This window comes from Rhagoletis zephyria, unplaced genomic scaffold (genome assembly GCF_001687245.7).
Source record: "Rhagoletis zephyria isolate East Lansing unplaced genomic scaffold, Rhagoletis_zephyria_1.1 Rzeph_scaffold_00184, whole genome shotgun sequence".
NCBI classification, from domain to species: domain Eukaryota; kingdom Metazoa; phylum Arthropoda; class Insecta; order Diptera; family Tephritidae; genus Rhagoletis; species Rhagoletis zephyria.
The window spans coordinates 121,364-145,150 of record NW_016157268.1 but is presented as its reverse complement, the minus strand read 5'-3'; the positions used below and the strand labels follow the sequence as shown (position 1 = coordinate 145,150).

At 37.2% G+C, this 23,787-nt stretch overlaps 1 protein-coding gene across 1 annotated transcript in view; it reads right to left on the bottom strand.

Moving 5' to 3' along the window:
• LOC108357945 (uncharacterized) overlaps positions 1–13,166 on the bottom strand; it is a 45,461-nt gene extending 32,295 nt beyond the window's left edge. Inside the window, exon 1 of the mRNA XM_017609031.1 lies at positions 13,138–13,166. The gene's annotated coding sequence lies outside the window, so the exon portion shown is untranslated. The remainder of the gene's footprint in view (positions 1–13,137) is intronic.
• Positions 13,167–23,787: the final 10,621 nt, after the last annotated feature.

Genomic DNA, 23,787 nt, shown 5'->3' with positions numbered 1-23,787 from the left:
AATTTAATATTTTAGGCAAAAAATATTTTTTTCTTCATACATTTATTTTTACCGGCAAAACTGTTGATTATATAGAAAAACATTATATGAACAGATTAAAGGAATTGTAATTTTTAATTTTTTTTAATTTGTTTGATCAAAATCGGACTAGTGGTTCTCGAGTTATATCAAAAAAAGACCTCCAAAGGTGACAATTTTCCCTATATGATAGTTACTAACTTCAAATCGATATATCTCGATTCCTAGACGTGACCCAGCGAAACGCCGGGACACGTATGTATAACTTCTTTTTTACCGATATAGTTTGAACCCTTCCCGATCACTGACCCCTACCATTTGTCTCACAGTGTTATTATTATTATACAAGAAAAATTCATTCATTGACGCGTACGTCGCCAAGGTAATAAAATCTTCAAAGCTCGCTTCAACCATTCACCGAATACCAAACAATCCTAGCCACCATAGCATACAACGACCCCAGGCCAAAAACTTACCTCCATGGCTCTTCAATCCAAAATCACGTTCCACATAGCTTGTTAAACTCATAAAGGATAAAACTTCACCCGAAATCTATAAACAGCTGTTCTTCGAGCAAATATCTAGATATTGTAGCCTTCAATATGAGATTCTATACACAGCATCGCTCAGCATACGCCATTGCTAACTCCCAGGGTCGTACCTTCAGTTGATGAATAGCATCTCCTCAATCTTCACTAAAGAAGCGGCTGCTATATTCAATGCTATCGAAACACACAGTAAACACAAAAAACAAAACAAGTAAGAAAGTCTAAGTTCGGGCGGAGCCGAACATTAAATACCCGGCGCAAGTAATAAATATATGTTTTCCATCTTTACGAAAACTACCACTACATTGTAAGCCGGAGTGCTTTTACCCCTATTTTAAACATTTTCGATAGAACGTTCAGTTAGACATAATAAGTTAAACTTATATAGTCATATGTGGCGATATCACGCCCATTTTCCAAAACTCCAAACAATGTTACTTCTTTTCAAGGGATTGTTTTTAGTATCAATTTTAAGTAAATTAGCTTCCTTAAATTTCGAAATAATGAAGTTTCAAGCATTTGTGAAATTTACCGTTATATGAAAAGCGCCTTACTTTTGGAGGATGGTTCCGTGCGCAGAAGTGGAAAACTTTTGACTGCCATTCACCTGGGAGTGGCCAGAAGCGATTCTTGTGCGTACGGTTCAAATCGCAGCTCACAACGTCCGGATATTTATATCCACGTATCCTCTGGGTAGCAACCAAACACCCGTTTGGGAGCGAGCTAAAGTGAGAAGGCGTAAAACTTCGCGTGCGCTGGGTTTGGGTCCCGCCACGTTAAAACCCCGCCCAATGAAAAGAAAAAAACAGCCTCGGATGAGACCCCCTTTTTCTGATGACGACCACGGCAAACGTATAAAGGACTATGATTTAAGGGTATGCACCTGGAATATCCGGACCCTTAATGGGGAAGGTGCCTCTGCCCGGCTGGTTGATGTCCTCGGGAAGACAAAGGCTGACATCACCGCCATCCAAGAAATGCGATGGACGGGGCAAGGTAAAGTAAGCGTGAAGCCTTGCGACGTCTACTACAGTTGCCACGTAAAGGAGCGCAAATTCGGTGTTGGATTCGTGGTAGGAGAGAGACTCCGTCGCCGAGTACTGGCGTTCACCCCGGTGGACGAACGTCTAGCCACAATCCGCATCAAAGCTAGATTCTTCAACATCTCGCTCATCTGCGCCCATGCCCCGACGGAAGAGAAGGATGAGGCGTCCAAGGATCTCTTCTATGAGCGCTTGGAACGTACATATGAGCGCTGCCCCCGACACGATGTCAAAATCGTGCTTGGCGATTTTAATGCCAAGGTGGGCAAGGAAGGGATCTTTGGCGCCACTGTCGGAAAATTCAGCCTCCACGACGAAACGTCCGATAACGGACTGAGGCTGATCGACTTCGCCGGGGCCCGAAATATGGTAATATGTAGTACTAGGTTCCAGCATAAGAACATCCACCAAGCTACATGGCTGTCTCCAGATCGAAAAACGAGAAACCAAATCGATCATGTTGTGATAGACGGAAGGCATGCTACAAGCGTTTTGGACGTACGTACACTCCGAGGGCCAAACATCGACTCGGACCACTATCTTGTTGTAGCCAAGATACGCACCCGCCTCTGTGCAGCAAAAAATGTGCGCCCAACAATGCAAGGAAAGCTTAACGTCGAAAAGCTGCAATCACAACAGACGGCCAATTTATTCGCCACTCGACTCACACACCTGCTCTCTGAGAGCACTCTTCAACAATCCGACGTACGCGAGCAGTGGAACCACATTTCCCGATCATTAAGTACCGCCGCCGAAGAAGTAGTTGGATTTCAGCGAGCCCGAAAGAACAACTGGTACGATGAGGAATGTCAAGAAGCCGCAGAGAAAAAAGATGCCGCCTACAGGGCCACGCTGCGATCGGGCGCAACGCGAGCCATGTGGGACCGTTATAGGGAACTGAAGAAGGAAGCGAGACGTATTTGCCGCAATAAGAAGAGAGAGGCCGAAATACGTGAGTGCGAAGAGCTTGAGATGCTGGCCGACAGGAAGAACGCCCGAAAATTCTACCAGAGGGTTAGGCGACTTACGGATGGTTTCAAGACCGGGGCGAACTCCTATAAGAACAACAATGGCAACCTAGTGACCGATGTCCAGAATATACTTAAATTGTGGAGGGAACACTTTTATAACCTACTGAATGGTAGTAGCGCTGAAAGTAGTGAAGAAGACNACGAGGTACGAATAGCGATTACGCGGCTGAAAAACAACAAAGCTGCTGGAGCTGACGGCCTGCCAGCCGAGCTATTCAAGTACGGCGGCGAGGAGCTGATGAGGTGCATGCATCAGCTCGTATGCAGAATATGGTCCGATGAACACATGCCCGACGACTGGAATTTAAGTGTGCTCTGCCCAATCCACAAGAAAGGCGACCCCGCCATTCGCGCCAACTACCGCGGGATCAGCCTTCTAAGCATAGGTTACAAGGTCTTATTTTACATCTATTGAGCCTAACAAAAAGTTTCAAAATCTTAATATTACATTTACATTGAGCCCAAATGCGTCATTTGGGCGAGAAACCTCAAATGCGAGGCCAAATCACGCATTTCTCCATACAAATTCACATTTCCAGAATGACGCATTTCGACGCATTTACACAAAATCACGAAATAAATGCGTTCCAATTGCCGTACTATTATATTGAACGCACTCTGAAACAAAAGTTCCACAAAAGCTTTGGTTTGTCTTTGACATTTGGAATTTTTCAAACACAAAACAAACACAACGAAATAAATAAATCTTTGAAATTTGTGTGTAAAAATTGTTAATTTATACAAGAGCTTTACACATTTTTAGTTTAATCAAAGAATAATTGCCTTTTTGTGTCCAAAAAGCGTTAACAATATAATAAATGTAGTGTTTGTTTACATACATTTTGTTTTTGTCTTCCCTTTTCATTTGATGAGAAGTCAAAGCAAATGCGGATCAAGCAGTGTAAACACCTTCAAATGACTGATTTCAAATCACGCATTTTGGTCCAATGTAAATGTAATATAAGTCTAATTTACAATAATATAGCTCAAACTCTGGGGTTGAGCCCTGTTGGTTTAACGTCGCTCAACGAAAGGCTGGTAGATTTCTTCTTCGCAGGCGTGTTATAGTTGTTGTGTTGCACAGACCACTTGCCAATGGATTTGGGTGGTTACGCAGTTTTATTTTATATTTTGCTCTGCTCCTGTCGATTACAGATTTAACCATCGATATACCAAGGTCCCTATGTATATTTTCATTGCGGACATACCACGGTGCTCCCGTTAAGGCCCTTAGCGTTTTAGATTGGAATCTTTGGATCCTGTCAATGTTGGTTGCACAGGTCTACCCCACAGTTGAATACCATACATCCATGTAGGCTTAATGACTGTATTATATACAAGTACTTTATAATCTAGTTTCAGTTTTGATTACTGTTTAAAAGCCAGTTCACGCTAGATTACTTTAGCTTCATTTGCGTAATCTTGGTTGATATGTGCTTGCGCCAAGTTAGTCTCCTATCCAAGTGTGTTCCTAGATATGCCACCTCATTGGCTTGTAGAATATGGACATTATTTAATTTGATTTGGGGGCATACTTGCGGTCTGAGTGAAAATGTTGTATGTTTACACTTCTGTTCGTTGGCTTTTATGCGCCAGTTTGTCAGCCATTCTTCTATGCGTAGTAAATGTTCCTCTAGTACTCTTGAAGCTCTGTTGGGACATTTATTACGACTTACTAAGGCGGTATCATCAGCGAAGGTGGATGTGAGTATATCCTTGCTAGTTGGAATATCTGAAGTGTAGATGATATACAGCATATGCCCAAGTACTACTTTTACAGCAAATTTTCTGTTAGTTATATAGGATTCAAATATTTTGTGGAATTCCGGCGGCAACAATTTTTTTAATGTTATATATAAGACCGTCGTGCCACACTTTGTCGAATGCTTGTGCCACATCGAGAAAAATTGCAGAGCATTACTCTCTGAGCTCAAATGCTTTTCTGATTTCATTTGTAATTCGATTAACTTGTTCAATTGTACCTAGTTTTTCTCGGAAGCCAAATTGGAGTGCGTTCATGGAGAACGGGAGATATCTTTGATAGGAGTACTTTTTCGAATACTTTGGAAAGACAGGGCAGTAAGGTTATTGGTCTGTATGAGGACGGCTGTGTTGCGTCTTTGCCAGGTTTGGCTATCATGATTATCTTCGACCTTTTCCATGATTTCGGAAAGTAACCGAATTTGAGGATAGCGTTGAAAAGGTCAGAAAGAATTGCTAGTGCAACATTCGGTAGCTCTATTAGCATTTTCAGAGTTATAAAATCAGCACCCGGCGATTTCTTTGGATTAAGCTGCTTTACTATAGCTTTTACTTCTAAAGAGTTCGTCTTGCTGGGTGTGTATAGCTCATTTGTATTTTTGGTTAGCCGTGGCAGCCTGAAGTTGTTCGTTGGACAGTTTGGCTGAAACACATTATTTAAATGGTGTGAAAAACGATCGGCTCTCTCCTGCTCACTACCAGCCCAGGTACCACTTTGGTTCCTAATTGGCATTTCCGTAGCCACTGGTGGTTTGAAGTATTTTAGCGATTTCCATAGAGAGTATCTTTCAGTAGAATTCGATCCTCTGCACGTTTGAGTGCTTGTTTCAGTTTTCTACTGGCAGCTTTATATAGTAGCTGTGAGGTTGGTGAGCGATGGCTCTGCCACTGTCTTCTTAGGCGCCGCTTTTCTGCCACAAGTTTTTCTATTTCGGTATTTGGAACTGATGTATGCGTAGGTGGTACTTGGACTTGATGTGGTGTTGCCAGGCCAGCGGCAGGTTTCTTTAAAATGTTCAACAAGGGAATCTATATCTCCCTCGCAGTTAAGTGCAGCGTTTAATTTAAGGTGACTACTGATGTACTTTTTATATTTAAGCCAGTTGGTGTTATTTGAAGTTAGACGAGGCTCAATCTCGATGTTTTGGGTCTGTTCATATAGTTTTATTAGTATAGTATAGTATTTATTTATTACGGTCTTTAAGACCTAGTTGATGTTAAGTTAACATTTGTTTCATTAAATATTCAGTGTTTTACAATATATAAATAGTTTTATTTTAAACTTATTAATATTTTCACAATCTTTTATCGCAGTAGGTAGTTCATTGTACATTTTGTACCCTGTGTATTCCAAAGTATTCTTTGCAAACTCTGTTCTTCTAAAGGCAGTCTTATATTATTGCAGGATCTAGTTCCATAATTATGTATCTCGTGATTATATAGTATTTTATTGCTCAGGTAACTCGGTAGCATTCCTAATCTTACATGATGTATAAATTTCAAAGTGAAGTAGCTTATTGACTGTTTTATACTCAGCCAGTTTAACCGATTCAGCATTATAGTTTTAGATGTTCTTGGGGGACATTTTAATATAAATCGCATTGCCTTGTTTTGTTGTATTTGTAGTCTTTTAATTTGCGTATCACTCGCTATCAACAGAATTGTAGGACAATATATAAAGTGCGGTTCAATAATTGAACGATACACAAGTATTTTATGATGTTGACTAATATGTTTGCATGTTCTGTACATGAATCCTATTTTCTGCGCAATTTTTCTTTCAAGATAATTTATATGTTCTCCAAAATTCAAGTCTTCATCAATTAAAACTCCTAAGTACTTCATTGTATTTACTCTTTGAATTATATTGTTTTTTATCTTCAGGGTTATATTGTTTAAATCGTTATTACGTATGATGTTCTGGTTTTTGCAAAATACCATGAACTTAGTCTTATCTACATTTAACTTCAATTTTTTAAGGCACAACCAGTTGTATAGAGAATCAAGATCTTCTTGTGCTTTCTGCATTGCACTGTGGGCATATTTCTCACTAATGATAAGCAGTGCATCATCCGCAAATAGACGTATATTGCAATATTTTAAGCATTTTTTAATATCATTTATGTACAATGTAAATAGTATCGGTGCCAGTACTGAACCTTGTGGCAACCCAATATCTACATCCACAACCGATGAAACTGTTTTTCCAATTACCGTCCTTTGCTTTCTGTCACTCAGATAACTTCGGAACCATTCCAAAGTCGTTCCTCTGACACCAGTTCTGAACAAGACATTCAACAATTCCCGTCTATCAACTGTTTCAAAGGCCCGCTTCAAGTCTAAGAAGACAGGCACCACAACTTTTTTATCTGATATATCTTCTTTCCATTCTGCAATAACCATGTTTAGTGCTGTTTCACAAGAATGGCTCTTCCTGAATCCAGACTGTTCAGGTATGATAACTTTGTGCTTTTCTAGGTATGCCACCAATTGATTTTTCACCACTATTTCCACAATTTTCTCATCTGCGGGTAACGTATTGATTGGCCGTAGCTCCTCAGGTTTGACTGTATTTTTTACTTTTTCCACAGGTACTATTGTTGAAACTTTCCAACAGTTTGGGACAATGCCATTATTTAGGGACTCATTTATTATGTCTTTGTAAAAGTTACCAATGTACGTCATGGAATCCTTAAAAACACCCTCAGATAAAAGCTTTTCTCCGCCATATTTGTTTTTAAATGCTTTTGTGATATTCATTATGTCATCCAACACAATGTCAGTGAAAAGAAACGGTTCTATTGCGATCGAGCGGTCAACGTTTAGTCCGGATGTAGTAGGCATTTCTTCGATACTATCATTAATTTCGACTATGCTCTGAACAAAAAAATTGTTTAGGGCATTAGCTATATGATACTCATTATCAAGGCATGCGCCATTAATTACTATCTTAGTGATATGTTTTTTGTTATCTGTAAGCTCTGCGAGGTCTTTCAGACACTTCCACATCCGCTTCATGTTTCCGTTATTGCTGTGAACTCTGCCTTCCATATACATCTTCTTCTTATACGTAATAGTACTTTTGTATAGTTTCTTTATTACATTATATTCATCCCAGTATCCTGTTTCTGTGGCAATATTATATAGCTCAAGTTTTCTTTTATGGAGAGCTACAAGCTCACGGTCATACCACTTATTTCTCAGTTGTATTTTTGTGTTTTTCACATATGTCAGTGCTTGCATTACTTCAGTAAGAATATCGTTCAGGGCTATAGTCTTATTTTCTACTCCCGCATTACGCATAAAGCTAAAATCGCTTGTTCTTAGCTTATTTAAAAGGTTTTCGGAACTATAGTTTTCCCATGAGGTAAAAGTAGAGTAACGTCTCATTTTGCAAAACTTTGTTGTTGGCACTTTAAAATTAATTGTTTCATGATCCGAAATTCTATATTCAACTATATTTTCCGATCTGACTTGATCATTATTACTAAAGAGCAAGTCAATTTTGGTAGACGAGTTCTCTGTTATTCTCGTATTGAAATTAATTCTTTGTATCATTGCCCTTTGTGCGAATAACCTTAATAGGTGTTTCGAGTATGTTGATGATACATTCATATTGATGTTAAAATCTCCAATTATGATATTATTGTTTGATTCCTTGAGGTTTTCGGTCAGGATTTCGTCTAAAAACGTTATAAAGTCGGCGTCACTGCTACTTGGCGAGTGATACAGTACACCGATTTGCCATTTTAACGCACATTTTTTTATATTTATAATAATGCACCATATATTCATGTTAATGGTTAAATTGCAGGCTATGCTAAACTCTAAATTTTCATGAACATACATCAAAACACCACCCGTATGTCTACTATGGGAATCACAACGAATACATTTGTATGTAGGAATATTTAATTCTGTATCCATTATAAGATCAGTTGTGCATGTTTCTGCGCATAGTACAATGTTTGGTTTTCTTATTTCGACAAGCCTCTCCAGTTCAGTTTTGTTTGCTGTTATACTACAAATATTGAGATATATAGATATATACATTCTAAGCTATGCAGCCCCCTACTTCGATTTTTGTACTTTTTATGCTTTGATTGCTAATAAACAATCTTTTTTTTCCTTGCGGATAATTTTTGCTGATATACAGGACATGCTCTATCCATAGTATCATGGTTGTCATTAAGCCCAAGATTCAGTTCCTTATTTGCCCTTATACAGTTGATACATTTCTTGATTGGTTCCTTATCGCATTGCGTATGTTTGTGTTCACCCAGACATTTTGTGCACACTTCCCTTTCTTGACAGCCACTGGCCTTATGATGAAAGCCTTTGCATTTAAAACAACAAAGTACTTGGACTGCATCATACACTCTGCACCGTTCCCAGCCTACATTTATCCTTTCTCCAGCTAGTATATTCGTGAAAGCTTCTACGTCCACTTCTAGTACTGCGTTGTAATACAATAATAATATAAGGGAGTGATCGGATGATAGTTCAGGTAGAGTTTCTGCTGTTATGTTATTTCTGTATATGTTTCTTTTAATTGCGAAATCTATTAGGTCTGGTATCTTCTTTATATCGGTGGACCAGTAAGTAGGTTTACTAGGAGATGTGACCTCTAGTGTATTATTGTGCCTGTTTATAATGGTATTATATAACTGCCGCCCTTTTGGGTTAATAAGGCGTGATCCCCAGTATGTATGCTTTGCGTTGCAGTCGCCTCCTGCCAGGAATCTATTCCCCAGGCTATCAAAGAAATCTTTAAAATCATTTTCAGAAATTAAAAATCGCGACGGGCAATAAATAGCCGATAGATTCAAGTCTCGGTCGTGGTTTCGTAAGCATATGGTAGTTGCTTGCAGACAGGCTGTTGCTTTTGAGTCTAGAATACTGTGCTTTAAGCGATTTTTAATCAGCACCGCTGTGCCTCCATAAGCTTTACCATCTGGGTGATTTGTGGCATAGCATTTGTATCCAGGTATGGAGAAATTATATTTATTTGTTAATGTGTCTCGGACAGTAGCATAACATCTATGTTATATTCAGAGAGAAATTTACTGAGTTCTAATCTACGCTGGTTTACACCGTTAGCATTCCATAAGCAAATTTTCAATTCACTAAAATTTGCAACAATTGTTTTTGTTCCTTTATGAGGTCTTGAATCATATTTTGCATAGTAGACATGAATTGAGTCATACAATGGGTAAGATTCAATATCATTCCTTCTATGCCACAAGTAGGGGGGCTCGGCTGCATTTGCTCAGTATTATTAATTTGAATATTTGCAAATGTTTCTTCATTGGAGTTTGATTTCGCCGTGCGTTTGTGGTTNTTGGCTGCGTTTGTGGTTTTAATGCGTTGGCAAAAGAAACGTTGGGAACTCGCTGCGCGTTGGCAAAAAAAGGCTCCGGGTGTAATGGTTGATGGCGTGAGGTGTTGGTATGTATAAGAGCTAGTTGGAGTGGTGGAATAGCGTACGGCTGTGTTGCGCTGATTCATGCGAGACTCTAAATCTTTGTATTTCTTTACAGCCACATCAGCTTTGATAGCCTTGCAAGAAGCGGAAGCGTGAAGGTCACCACAGGCAACACACTGGACGCAAGGTACAGTATGTTTTGGTATGCCCAAATTCTTGACAATTTGTGCACTGTACGGGACCGTTTCGCTTGTGCGGCTCCTCCACTGTTATTCTTCGGTGTAGAAGGTATGGTAGGTTGTAGATTGGGTGCACTGCGTTTTTATTCATTGGCTTTGTTTCTGGCTTAAGTTATACCTTAATCATTCTCTGGACTGAAAAAAACATAATTACATTAACATTCATATATGAGCCGTTCAGTGCACAAATTGATTAACTCCATCAACAAAAAGTTGGGAGATGCGATCAAATAATGTACATTATTTTTTAAAATTCCATTTATATTAGTTGCGTTCGACAAGTCAAAAATTTGTAATAGTTTTTCCAAATTTTTACTGGATGGCATTCGATAACGACAAAAAATTATCCAACACACAAAAATTGAGAGAGCAAGCGTTCATTTTGATGCAAGAGAAGCATTCATTTTGTACTGGCAAAATTTTAGTCAGCAAAAATTATCCAACGAGAAAACATATGATCACAAAACATATGGTTCCAATTTTTGTAAACAAACAGAATTGCATTTTTCGAGTTTTGTATTTATATGCTTTTTGGCTGCCTGCTATGTGACTAGTTTTTACTTCTAGAAATGTCCCTGGCGAACATTGAGCGTTCACTTTCCTTTTTTCTTCCATGGAGGCAACATGAATTTCAGTTTGTTTACAAATAAAACATAAACAAAGTCAGCTGGTGTGTCTTCTTCTTCCGGTTTTTGCAAGTGATGGCTAATTTCCTGTTCGTTTACTTGTTTGCTTTTTCTTCTCTTTTGGAGAGAATTTTCGCTTACTCTCTTGATTTTGATTGTTGGCTGCTGTTGGCTAATTTTGTTATCGAACGCAACTATTACAAAATCAAATAAATAATTTTGTTACAAATATTATGTACTATTGTATGTAATACAAAGTTATTATAAACGTAATATCTTATGACTATATCTACCAAGTGCTTTCACACTAAAATTTATGATTTTTCAAAAAGTGGAGTTAATGTATGCACCGAACGGCTCATATGTACATAAATATGTATATAAGTTTAAAAATCCGCACAACTTACAATAGCGAAAATTTTGAGACAATTAGAAACTCGAAAAAGTAAACAACTGAAGGAACATGGAATGGCCCTTAAACAAAAATAGGTGCCAAGTATTGTCCGCAGTCCAGCAGTCATTCCGTTTCCAACATACTTCGGACAGCAACAAAAGAGAGTTGCAGTGATATTCATATGTACATTAGACTGCATCACCTAAAAAACTTGCGGTTTTTCCGCCGGGAATACAAAAGTTATTATATTTGAAGACGTCCACCAACATATTTCGAAAAAATATTAAGATTTACGTGAGCTGGACCGATTTGAAAATACCTCCAAAAATGGAGTTTTTTATGAATAAAATTAGTTTCCTAAGGAACTTTTTGAAAAAAATCCCCCCAGACGACAAAACAGATTAAACTTAAAAAATCTGCATAAAAATATTTAAAAATATTTCTAACGGACTTTTGATGCCGTTATTTAACCTTTTTCAAAGATTGATTTGCGAAAAACTTGAAGTACTGGGCCAAAACTATTCTGATTTAGACTTATGGGGTCTCAGTAGAAAGGTATTTTCCCACTTTTTTATTTCTGTGCAAAAAACTCATTCAAGTCAATTTTTTATTTTTTTTTTCAAATACCAACACATTTCAATTCAAATTGGAATGACGCTCGTTGATCCTACCAATCTTTGAAAACAGTTAGAAAACAGCATCAAAAATCTAATTTTTCCGCTGAAAATTTAAAATTTTTTTTAAATATTGTGATGCAGATTTTTTAAGCTTAAACCGTTTTGTTATTTGAGGGGATTTTTTTTCAAAAAAATTGTTTAAACTATTTTTTATTGATTCATAAAAAACTAAATTTTTGGGGGCATTTGCAAATTGCTCCAGCTCTCGTAAATCTTAATATTTTTCCGAAATATTTTCGTGGAAGTCTTAAATTATAATCGATTTTATAATTCCAATGGAAGCACAGTACCGATTTTTATGGGGAGTGGTGCAGTCTAATGTTTTTTTTTTTAACGGAGGGGGAATCTTCCAAAGATGTTATGCACGATTCGTCATCCTGTCCGCTAAGGGTACACCTCATTCGGGACCACGTCCAGACTATGTTATCACTTAATTCAGGACTTGCGAGACAGCGCGCCCACGTACCAAACCCTTAACTCCGACGTCTGAAGCTTGTGTTTTGCCTTGCGGGGCCGTCGTTATGTATGACGTCGCAAGTCGTAGCTTTCCCAATTGGCTCTTCACACACGCCTTTCTGGCCTACCCCTCGTTCAGTCTTCTATTATCGCTATAGCGCTGCCACTCTTTCTTTCTAAGTTCCTGAAGAGCTATAGCGGACCACGCTTTGAATCTACTCCATACCATTCTAGATAGCATCATGTGGTGCACAATGTTTTCTGGCGCCACTTGATCGTATATCAGCTTTTCTAGGTCTGCTCTATCGGCATCATACTTCGGGCAGGAAAAAAAAATGTGCTGCACGTTTTCACCAGTACTACCGCAAAAGGAACACTGTCTAGATATTCTCTAAAACAGCCGTGCCCCGTCAGAAACTGCGTTAGATAGTAATCAGTCTCGCCGTGTTTCGTCTCAACCGATGCTTGAACGTTACCGATTTGCACGTGCCTCCACCTACCTTTCGTGGTCGCATCCCAGCGTCTCTGCCACTCGTTTAAGCTAGTCTGTCTTTCTTCTTTCCGTTCTTCACCTGTGCATATGTTTGTATGTATATGCGTATCGTCGTTTAACCCTTTCAGGATCAATGTGACCTAGACGTTACAACAGCATAGCCTTTTTTCATTGGCCGTACAAAAAAAAATGGCTAATGCAAATTTAATTTAAAATACAATCCAGTTAAGTTTTGCTTGTGAATAGACGCTTTGGTGTTAGTTTGGTTTCGTGTGTAAATTGAAAACATGAAAAATGTCGAGAAGGACAAAGACCAAAAAGTAAGTATATATTTATTTTTTTACTTGCGTGCAACTAAAAAAACATAATGTATGTCGTATTACTAAAAAATAAGTGTAGACAGATAGTGCAAAATAAAAAACTTACCAAGTTGGTGTGTTTTAGTAGTGTCTGATTAAGTTTTTCATTGCTGTGACATAAAAGTTACGTTGGTCCAAATACCGTGGTAGTATATATATTGATTTGTTTATATTATTAGATACTCCAAAAATACGAATGAAATGCTAGATTACCTAGAGTTTACAAAGTGATGATGAAGATATTGATAAAGGTAACAGATAATAAGATCAACGCAAATAAGGTCAATTGACTTTATGTCCCACCATGGCGCGAAATAAATTCAATTGACATTATTACCTTTTCAATAGCGAAATAAAATCCATTGACATTATTGCTCTTTCAAGCTTTAAGTTTGCTTAGCTTTGCGGCGGCCCGCATCCGCGCGCCACACCACGTCACGCTACGCCGCGTATTTGTAAGTTATTGGAAGATTTCTGCTGCGTTTTGGCAACAACTTGTCTGCAGTAAAACAAGCATATAACTTGTGTTTCAAAAGAGTGTAAAAACCAATCAATTAGCTTACATGATCTCGGTTCCGATATTCAATAATCAATAATTGTTTATACCCGCACTTTGGCATCTAATAAATAGTGTCGTCGTTCTCCTTAGCTGCTTTTAAATGATGTCGTCACAAATTGCTGGCGGAGACATGAATACAGTGTAAGAAAATTCCTTTTCTATAATTGTTTCCTTATAGAAAGGTTGGTTTCTTTTCCACCTTAGACATTCCGAATTCGTTCAAAATATGCTAATTTAAAACACAGAATTCTTTCAGTATTCCTCCGGGGTTTTTGGACATGGACCGTTTCTTCAATTTAATAGTGTTTGCTTTATTTTCGTGGAAACGAAACATGTTTTGTAAGTTATGGATCATTTCTACACTCTTTCTTCAAATATTTCTCGTATTCCAGCTGTGCGCAGGCGTTTAGTTTTTCGCATCGTGTTTTTACATATTCGTAATTAAAATTTTTTTTAATAAAATCAATTGGTGGTAGTTCATGATTTGTGGGGATTAATATCACAACACTGAGAATTTGGCAATAACCTTTTTCATCTATTAAAAAACAATATTTACGGGGTAATGTTTATTGTAAGAGCAACATTTTTTTCTATGAATCGACATACTTTAAGCATTTATTTCGCTTTTGAAAAGGTAATAATGTCAATTGACTTTATTTCGCACCAGGGTGGGAAATAAAGTCAATTGACCTTATTTCCATTGACCTTATTACCAGTCACCAGTGTGTACTCAGCAAAACAGCTCGCGCATGTGATTCTTACAGCATGAAGTACAAACGCAAACTGACCGGCTGCTAGCGGCACATAAGTTCGGTAGCTGCGCACACACGACTTGTATGTGAAAGCCGAGTAGCTCCCGGAGACTCCCGTGTGCACCACTGATATAACTACATAAAATGATAGCCGTTTTCGTTATACTGCGAGATGGGCAAAATAAATAAAAGTTTGTAAAATTAGGGTAAGTTTAGAGCCAGTGCAGGTAAACGTAATATTTTCTTTGATAATTGATAATAGTTGAAAATTTTTAGGGCAGGTATCGCTAATGTGCAGGTATATTGAATGCAATTTCCTTATAAATGTTAAAAATAATGCCGCTGATGCGCATTTTGGGGTAGATATCTTAAATGTGCACTTAAGCACAAAGGCAGCAAAGCAAAATATACTGTAATACCAACGAAGATGGCATACCTGTAGATGATGCACTGAATANTGTGGGGATTAATATCACAACACTGAGAATTTGGCAATAACCTTTTTCATCTATTAAAAAACAATATTTACGGGGTAATGTTTATTGTAAGAGCAACATTTTTTTCTATGAATCGACATACTTTAAGCATTTATTTCGCTTTTGAAAAGGTAATAATGTCAATTGACTTTATTTCGCACCAGGGTGGGAAATAAAGTCAATTGACCTTATTTCCATTGACCTTATTACCTGTCACCAGTGTGTACTCAGCAAAACAGCTCGCGCATGTGATTCTTACAGCATGAAGTACAAACGCAAACTGACCGGCTGCTAGCGGCACATAAGTTCGGTAGCTGCGCACACACGACTTGTATGTGAAAGCCGAGTAGCTCCCGGAGACTCCCGTGTGCACCACTGATATAACTACATAAAATGATAGCCGTTTTCGTTATACTGCGAGATGGGCAAAATAAATAAAAGTTTGTAAAATTAGGGTAAGTTTAGAGCCAGTGCAGGTAAACGTAATATTTTCTTTGATAATTGATAATAGTTGAAAATTTTTAGGGCAGGTATCGCTAATGTGCAGGTATATTGAATGCAATTTCCTTATAAATGTTAAAAATAATGCCGCTGATGCGCATTTTGGGGTAGATATCTTAAATGTGCACTTAAGCACAAAGGCAGCAAAGCAAAATATACTGTAATACCAACGAAGATGGCATACCTGTAGATGATGCACTGAATAACACGGATGACGATATTGCCAATTTAGTTGAAGATGTTATTCAAAATTCCTTTCAAAACATTGGAACAAATTTATTGACAGAATCTCCATCTTCATCAATTTAGCGACCACCTGAAATTCTGGAAGAAGAATCAACTATGCGTACGTCTAACAAAACGCCTGATAAAATTTCAGTGCGTAGTAGCAACAGAAAGAGACAAAATACTTCGAAACGAAACGGTGCTCGAGCGAAAACACAAAAAGTGCGGACACAACAGTTAACTTGGGTTGATAGCATCGCTGGTAAATCAAAACCTTTTTTCCCTGAGCCAAATTACACAGATTGTTCCGAGCTTTTGCCACATCAGCAATTTGAAAAGTTTATTGATGATGAGGTCCTACAGATGTTATGTGATGAATCCAATGCTTACTCGGTTAAAGTAGAAGGTCAAAATTCCAAGATTACCATAAATGAGATGAAGGTATTTATGGTATTATGATTGTCACTGGGTAGACATCTCGACCAAAAAAAAAAGACTATTGGTGCAAAGATTCAGATATGCTGTGCTCCATGGTTAGCGAAAGCATGCGACGTAATAGGTTCGAAATCATTTATAGTTATATGCACTTCAAAGATAGCAGCTTGGAAGATCGGGAGGACAAAATTTGGAAAATCCGTCCAATTACTGATGCAGTGAAAAACCGATGCCTCACACATTTTCATCCTGAACAAGATCTATCTTACGATGAGTCTACGGAGTATTTCGGTCGGCACGGTTGTAAGCAGTTTATTAGGGGGAAACCGTTGCGTTTTGGATACAAAATGTGGTGCTTCAATACGCCCCAAGGATACCTTGTAAATTTTGAGCTGTACCAAGGCAATAATCCACGTTTACCAGAAGAGTATCCAAAAGTGTACGGAAAGAATCCTGCGCCATTGTTTTCCATGCTTGATGATCTAGATGACGAAAAAAGGTAATTACCCTATTGCAGTGGCGTAGCCAGGATTTGGCGAAGGGGGGGAGTAAAAAAAATTTGCATCGATAACTTAAAGTTGTGATACGACGACACGAGCTTTTTTTCAAAATCGTAGATCTTCGCTTGGAAAAGAGATAATAGAATGAAAACTCTTTTATCGTGAAGATAAATGATCATATAATATAGGAAAACTTTAGAGAAGTTACAACAACAATAACTTAACCCTCAAAATACCGTTCAAAATGTCACTTTTTTTAATTTTGGATTTAGGCTCCCATTCCACTAGAAAACACTATATTTAATACACCATTAGCACTGTTTCTGAAAGATTTCTCTTTATTTTATCTTAAGACTCGATTCTTGGGACATTGGATGCTGTACCCGAGTGGCCAGATTGGAAAAAGGAAAAGCTACCTTTAAACTCTAATAACTCGTAAACTATCAGCTTTCACAAAAAAATTTGTATAACAAAAATGGTTATACTGGTCGATATATTTACGAAAGTGCAGCATTTAACCCTTTAATGCAGAGTCTGTCATATATGAAACACTTTTTAACCCTTTCAAGGCAAAGACAAAATGGTTCTCAATATGTTTTCAACGTACTTTTTATTTATTTTTATTTTTTATTTATTTTTAATATTTTTATTTTTTTTATTTATTTATTTTTTTAATATTATTTTACTATGGAAAAATTTTCTACGATCAATATCTACGTCAACATGAGAATGGTTAAAAAGCGTTTCATATATGACAGACTCTACATTAAAGGGTTAAATGCTGCATTCCATTATTTTTTTTCTAAGCGAAGATCTCCGATTTTGAAAAACAAACTCCGTGTTTTGCCTATAGTGCGTCGCCTGTGGGCATTCTTTCATATATGTATGTAAGTGCCATTTCTACCGTTATATATTTTTTGTCTACTCGGTTATTTCCTGGGGAATTCATGTTTTATTTAAATTTAAAAAATTAAATTGCTACACCATTTTAATTAATTAGTGTGTGGTCCAGTTTAGTTTTGTAGAAGTTTCGTTAGTATACACTTCAGTTTTTACACATTGAATATATCTGCATATTTATATATTTACTCGTATCTATTTACATTTATTTAAGTACAAGTCTACAAAATCTTATTACTTATAAAGCGATTTTTAATCTTCGTTGCTTAACACACATTTTTTCAATTACTTCTTGTGTTGTAATCGGCACATCATTATGTACCGCTAACATCGTTAAACCATTCAGCCGCTCCTTAATTGTATAAAAAGAAGGGACAAATAAGATAGCATATTCAACAATTGAGTAGTCCACTTGCAAAGTGCGCTATGTAAATTTTTTTAGATTTTTAGTTTTTGGTGGGTTTCATGTCCACTAACAGCAGAGTGAAAAATTTTTCTATATTCTGAAAAAAATAGCATGAAATGTTAACTACTCTTGCGAAAGTCGCTATTATACTTATTTATACACTTTCAAATGTCTCCTCTTTGTATGAACTTAGAAAACTGCAAGAAAACGTTGTAGTTTCGGTGCCTAGTGGAAGAGGTCGCAAAAAAGAAGCAAACCAATCTTCCTAGAGGAGAGAACGCGAAAAGCTAAAAAAAGCTAGCTATGTAAAAGTTACTGTTTCAAAACTTGCAATTTTAAATTTTTAAATATAAAATTTGCAAATCTACCATACTGCAATTTTATTTTTTTAATGGTATTAGGCTTTTATTTATCCAAATTTTCAGGTAATAAAAAAAGATACAGTTCGGATGTTACTTGTTGACGTAGACGTTTTTTTTTTTAATTTATGGTTTACTTTTATAAAATCACATAACGCTGTTCGCAAGTGGATTACTCATATATTCATTAAAAGATCATTTGTCATCCGTCTGAAATAAAAAAATTTTAAATTAGAAGGATAAAATAGTATCGTGTTATTAATTCAAAAGTAAATAATTGTAGTTCAATGACGAAGGGGGGGATCTATCCCCCCATATCCCCCCTGGCTACGCCAATGCAATATGCAATAATATATTTTGATGACTTATTCACTTCAGTTTGTGTATTGCTTGGTTTGAAAGCGCGGGGCTACCATAGCACTGGAAAAATGCGAGAAATTATGATTCCATGGCCCTTGCCCTTTGCCTGATAAAAGGCTCTCAAAAAGAAACAATATGGACTCCAGAGACTGGCAAACGACGCTGATTTTGTGACTTTAAGCCTGCTCACATTAAAAACGGGGGATGAACGAACACCAGCGTATAGCGTACAGTGCTTGCAAATACAGCCACCACAAGTGAACGATACTTATAACAGCTCATACTGATATTGACTTCGGCAAAACAGTATTCCGAGTGAACGTGCACGAAACCAGCAACCGCCGTATTTGATCGACTGCCGAAAGCACGATACTGCATTAGGACGGTTGCCGAAAGCACGAGAGCTCAGTTAGACGGTTGCCGAAAGCATGAGAGCTCATTGGGACGGTTGGCGAAGGCAAGACGCCGCAGTGCGATGGGGGGGATCTATCCCCCCATTTCTCCCCCCCTGGCTACGCCACTGCCCTATTGCATATATTTTGTGACTTATTCACTTCAGTTTGTGCATTGCTCGGTTTGAAAGAGCGGGGCTACCATGGCACTGGAACAATGCGAGAAATTATGATTCCATGGCCCTTGCCCTTTGCCTGATAAAAGGCTCTCAAAAAGAAACAACATGGACACCAGAAACTGACAAACGACGCTGATTTTGTGACTTTAAGCCTGCTCACATTAAAAACGGGGGATGAACGAACACCAGCGTACAGCGTACAGTGCTTGCAAATACAGCCACCACAAGTGAACGATACTTATAACAGCTCATACTGATATTGACTTCGGCAAAACAGTATTCCGAGTGAACGTGCACGAAACCAGCAACCGCCGTATTTGATCGACTGCCGAAAGCACGATACTGCATTAGGACGGTTGCCGAAAGCACGAGAGCTCAGTTAGACGGTTGCCGAAAGCATGAGAGCTCATTGGGACGGTTGGCGAAGGCAAGACGCCGCAGTGCGATGGGGGGGATTTATCCCCCCATTTCTCCCCCCCTGGCTACGCCACTGCCCTATTGCATATATTTTGTGACTTATTCACTTCAGTTTGTGCATTGCTCGGTTTGAAAGAGCGGGGCTACCATGGCACTGGAACAATGCGAGAAATTATGATTCCATGGCCCTTGCCCTTTGCCTGATAAAAGGCTCTCAAAAAGAAACAACATGGACACCAGAAACTGACAAACGACGCTGATTTTGTGACTTTAAGCCTGCTCACATTAAAAACGGGGGATGAACGAACACCAGCGTACAGCGTACAGTGCTTGCAAATACAGCCACCACAAGTGAACGTTACTTATAACAGTTCATACTGATATTGACTTCGACAAACCAGTATTCCGAGTGAGCGTGGACGAAACCAGCAACCGCCGTATTTGATCGACTGCCGAAAGCACGATACTGCATTTGGACGGTTGCCGAAAGCAAGTCAAATGTGTGAAACAACTTTTGCAACAAATTAACTGCGGCGTCTTGCTTCTCCAACCGTCCAAATGAGCTCTCATGCTTTCGGCAACCGTTCAAATGCCGCGTTTGCTAGTTTCGTGAACGAGCATTCGGAATACTGGTTTGCCGAAGTCAATATAAGTATGAGCTGTTTTAAGTAGATGTTCACTTGTGGTGTATGTATTTGCAAGACAGGACGCTATGCGCTGGTGTTCAGTCATCCTCTAATTTCCTTTAGGTATCGCTACTACTAAGTCAACGCGCTGATCAGTCATACAAAGCAGCAGTATTGATTGAGTATGCAATAGTTTGCGTTCAACGCATATCAGTCTCTGGTGGACACATAGAGAGCATAAAACTGGAAGGTGCAGAAATATACATAACCAAATGGACTGACAACTCTGTTGTTACTGTAGCTTCAACGAATTACGGAAAAAATCCTGTGTCCAAGGTCAGTCGATATTCACGAAAACAAAGCCGAAAAATCGACGTCCCCCGTCCATGTACATAGCCATGTACAATGCGTCAATGGGAGGTACAGATCGAATGGATCAGAACGTAAATGCTTACAGATGCCCAGTAGATAATTTCAGGAGTTAAAAGCCCTTCCGGAAGGCCTTCCTGAGAATCAAGAGGCCTTCCACTATACATTCCTTTCTCCTTTCTTCTTTGTATGGAGTATCACAAATAGAAGGCCTTCCAAGAGGGCTTTTATGGGACGTACTTCAGAAGGCCTTTTGGAGGAGTTCTTTAAAGTTGCTTCTTTAATTTATAAAAATCATACATCTTTGAAGTATTTGCTTAAGGTTTATTCAAATATGTGTTATTGTAACATACAATTTTTATTGGAATTCATTTGTTATGTTAAATAATATAAATTTATGCATTCGCGTAAATTGTAAATGGATAAGCCCTTCTAGAAGGCATGCAAGGAAGTACTTTTTCAGCCCTTCTTGGGTAGGCCTCTTAGGATGGCTTCACTTAAGAAGGCCTACCTAAATTATCTTCTGGGTAATTGCCGCTAGGGGCAAAACATGGTTATGGTCTATATTTACGTGACTTAAAGACGTTTCAATTCAAAATGCTTGGATCATGCATCGGAAAAGCGGTTCAGGTATGACCCAAATTGATTTCGTCGAGCAATATCCAGACACTATTGTGGTAGTCTTGGCGTTAGAAAGCCACCTGGAGGTTTTCGAAGACCGAAAAGTGAAGCGATGGCATCGATCACTTTGTGGAGGTAGTTCCTGGTAATAAACGTCGACGATCACAAGGTCATAATTGCAATATAGTGTGCATAACGATGTGTGGAAAATGCAATGTGGGCCTGTGTACTAAATGCTTCAAACGCTATCATCTTATAAATGTTAGCTATTCTTTTTTTACTCTTCCTTACTCTATCTCGAAATAGGAATGTTCCTTTTATATTTAAGTGAAGTACCTTTTATTTTTTAATAAATAAAAATAGCTTATAAAACCTGAAATGTAAAGTACAAGTAAAAAAGTCGTTAATACTCCACAACAAAATGTTCGTTTCACGTTTGTACAAAGTAATCGGTATGAGGACCAACGTGACGTATACGTCACAGGCTCATTAGACGCCCCCTCCTTTGAACATTTTAGTTTTTTCTTTCGGATTTTCATTTACGAGCTTAAAATTAGTGTGCGCTGCAAATTTCAACATTTTACGGGAATTTTAAGCGTTATGCAAAACTTCATAACTGACATTTGTGCCAAAAATGAGATTTGCTCACTGGAAGCTCCTGACCAGGGCTGCCAACTATCCTTAGCTATGAAGTGCGATAGTGAGGATAAAAAAGTGCAAAAATGTGCCAAATAGAAAAATAAAAGTTCCGAAAATAAGGGGTCATTCTTTTTAAATCTTCCCATTTAGCATTAAAATTAGAAACACATTCGTAAAACAAAAGTCCAATGCACTACAGAAATCAGAAAATTTTAATTGAGAAAAAGAACAAGTAAACGATTTCACAAAAATGTGTTGAAATATTACTATTTTCCAAAAGTGCCCTTTTGGCACTTTGTGCCAAATTGAAAAATTAGATGCCATTAGAAGTAAAGTAGAGTCAAAAATGGCACGGTTTGAGCCAAGTTGGCAGCTCTGCTCCTGTCATCAAACCTTATCCGTGATAAAAGCGAGAACCGTGTTGAAAAAATGCAGGTTTTTATCTCTCCTATACAATTTTGGCAACCTAATATACGGGGTTTTGCATTCTGTTGATACGGGGTTTTCTACTTTAAACGACGATATACTTTCTTACTTACTGTTCGTCTTCCTATGTGGGGTTGTTCGTGGATTTTTATTTTAATACATTTCGGTAGCTTAGAGTGAAAAGTTGTTCAAATAAAAAAGGAAAATAACTACCTATAACCAGTTTATTCAAATATTTTGCAAAACCTTAAATGCAACATTTTGCGTGTTAAAATCAAAACAAAACTTCTTACGAATCGGGAGGATTCGATGTTCATTAAAGGATTTCGTAGTATTTTGGCCTTACAGAATTTTCTGGGTCTTTTTTGGACTGAGCAAATTTTCCTTTCGTTGATTATATGCAGGAAGAGATAAAACCTTAGTCCTACAGGATACGATGCATTTTGAATTTCTCTTGCTTCTTATATCAAAGTGATATTTTCACAAAATGTGGACTTAGCAGCTCTGTACTCTTAAGCTAGCGATTTACTGCGTTTTCAGTTGCTTACATTTTCGTGTTTTTAATTGTCTCCAGATTTTTGCTTCTTAAAATACCCGTATTTGTTCTATAATGCCCCAGTATTCTGTAATTGTGGTATTTATAGTTATTTATAAATACGAAAAATGCAGAACACAAGGGTATGTATATACAACAAATCTCCAATCGTCCTATTACAAAATTTGTATTTGTACTGCAACATAATATTTACAATATTATATATTCTAAACAATTATCCTTTTGTAATTAGAGTGTCTACATATACTACCCTGTCCACCTTTACTTCATACACTCCACATTTTTCGTTCATACAATCTTGAAGCAAAAATATAGGGTAGTATATGTAGGGTATTTTACTTTATGTTTTTATACTTGTTTAAATTCTTGATTTTCAGTTTATGGTTCTATGAATTTGTTTGTTGTTAAAAAGAAAATTTTTGATTAATAAATAAACTTTCTGTATTAAAACTTAAAAGATATTTCTTCTTAAAATTAAATCATCTAATGATATATTGGCGATCCTGCCAATATTATTTATATTAATTGCAGTTAATAATTCTAAATTTCTTTTAAATATTTTGGTTTATAATTTAATTACATTCAAAATGGTAAATCGTTAAATCTCTAATTAATTATAAATTAATTTGTTGATAAATTTTAAATTAATTTTGTCCTTTTTGTTAATAAATTTTCTTTTTAACAACAAACAAATTCATAGAACCATAAACTGAAAATCAAGAATTCGTGTCTTAAGTCTTTCGTTTAATCATTCAGCTTTTGTGAGTATTTTATAAGTTACACTTCGGCTTTGTTTTTTTTTAATCAAATTTATTAACAAAAAGGAGAAAATTTATTTAAAATTTATCAACAAATTAATTTATAATTAATTAGAGATTTAACAATTTACCATTTTCAATGTAATTAAATTTTTAAACCAAAATATATAAAAGAAATTTAGAATTATTAACTGCAATTAATATAAATAATTTTACATTAATATAATTAATTTTTGTTTTTTTTAATTTATTTCAACTTTA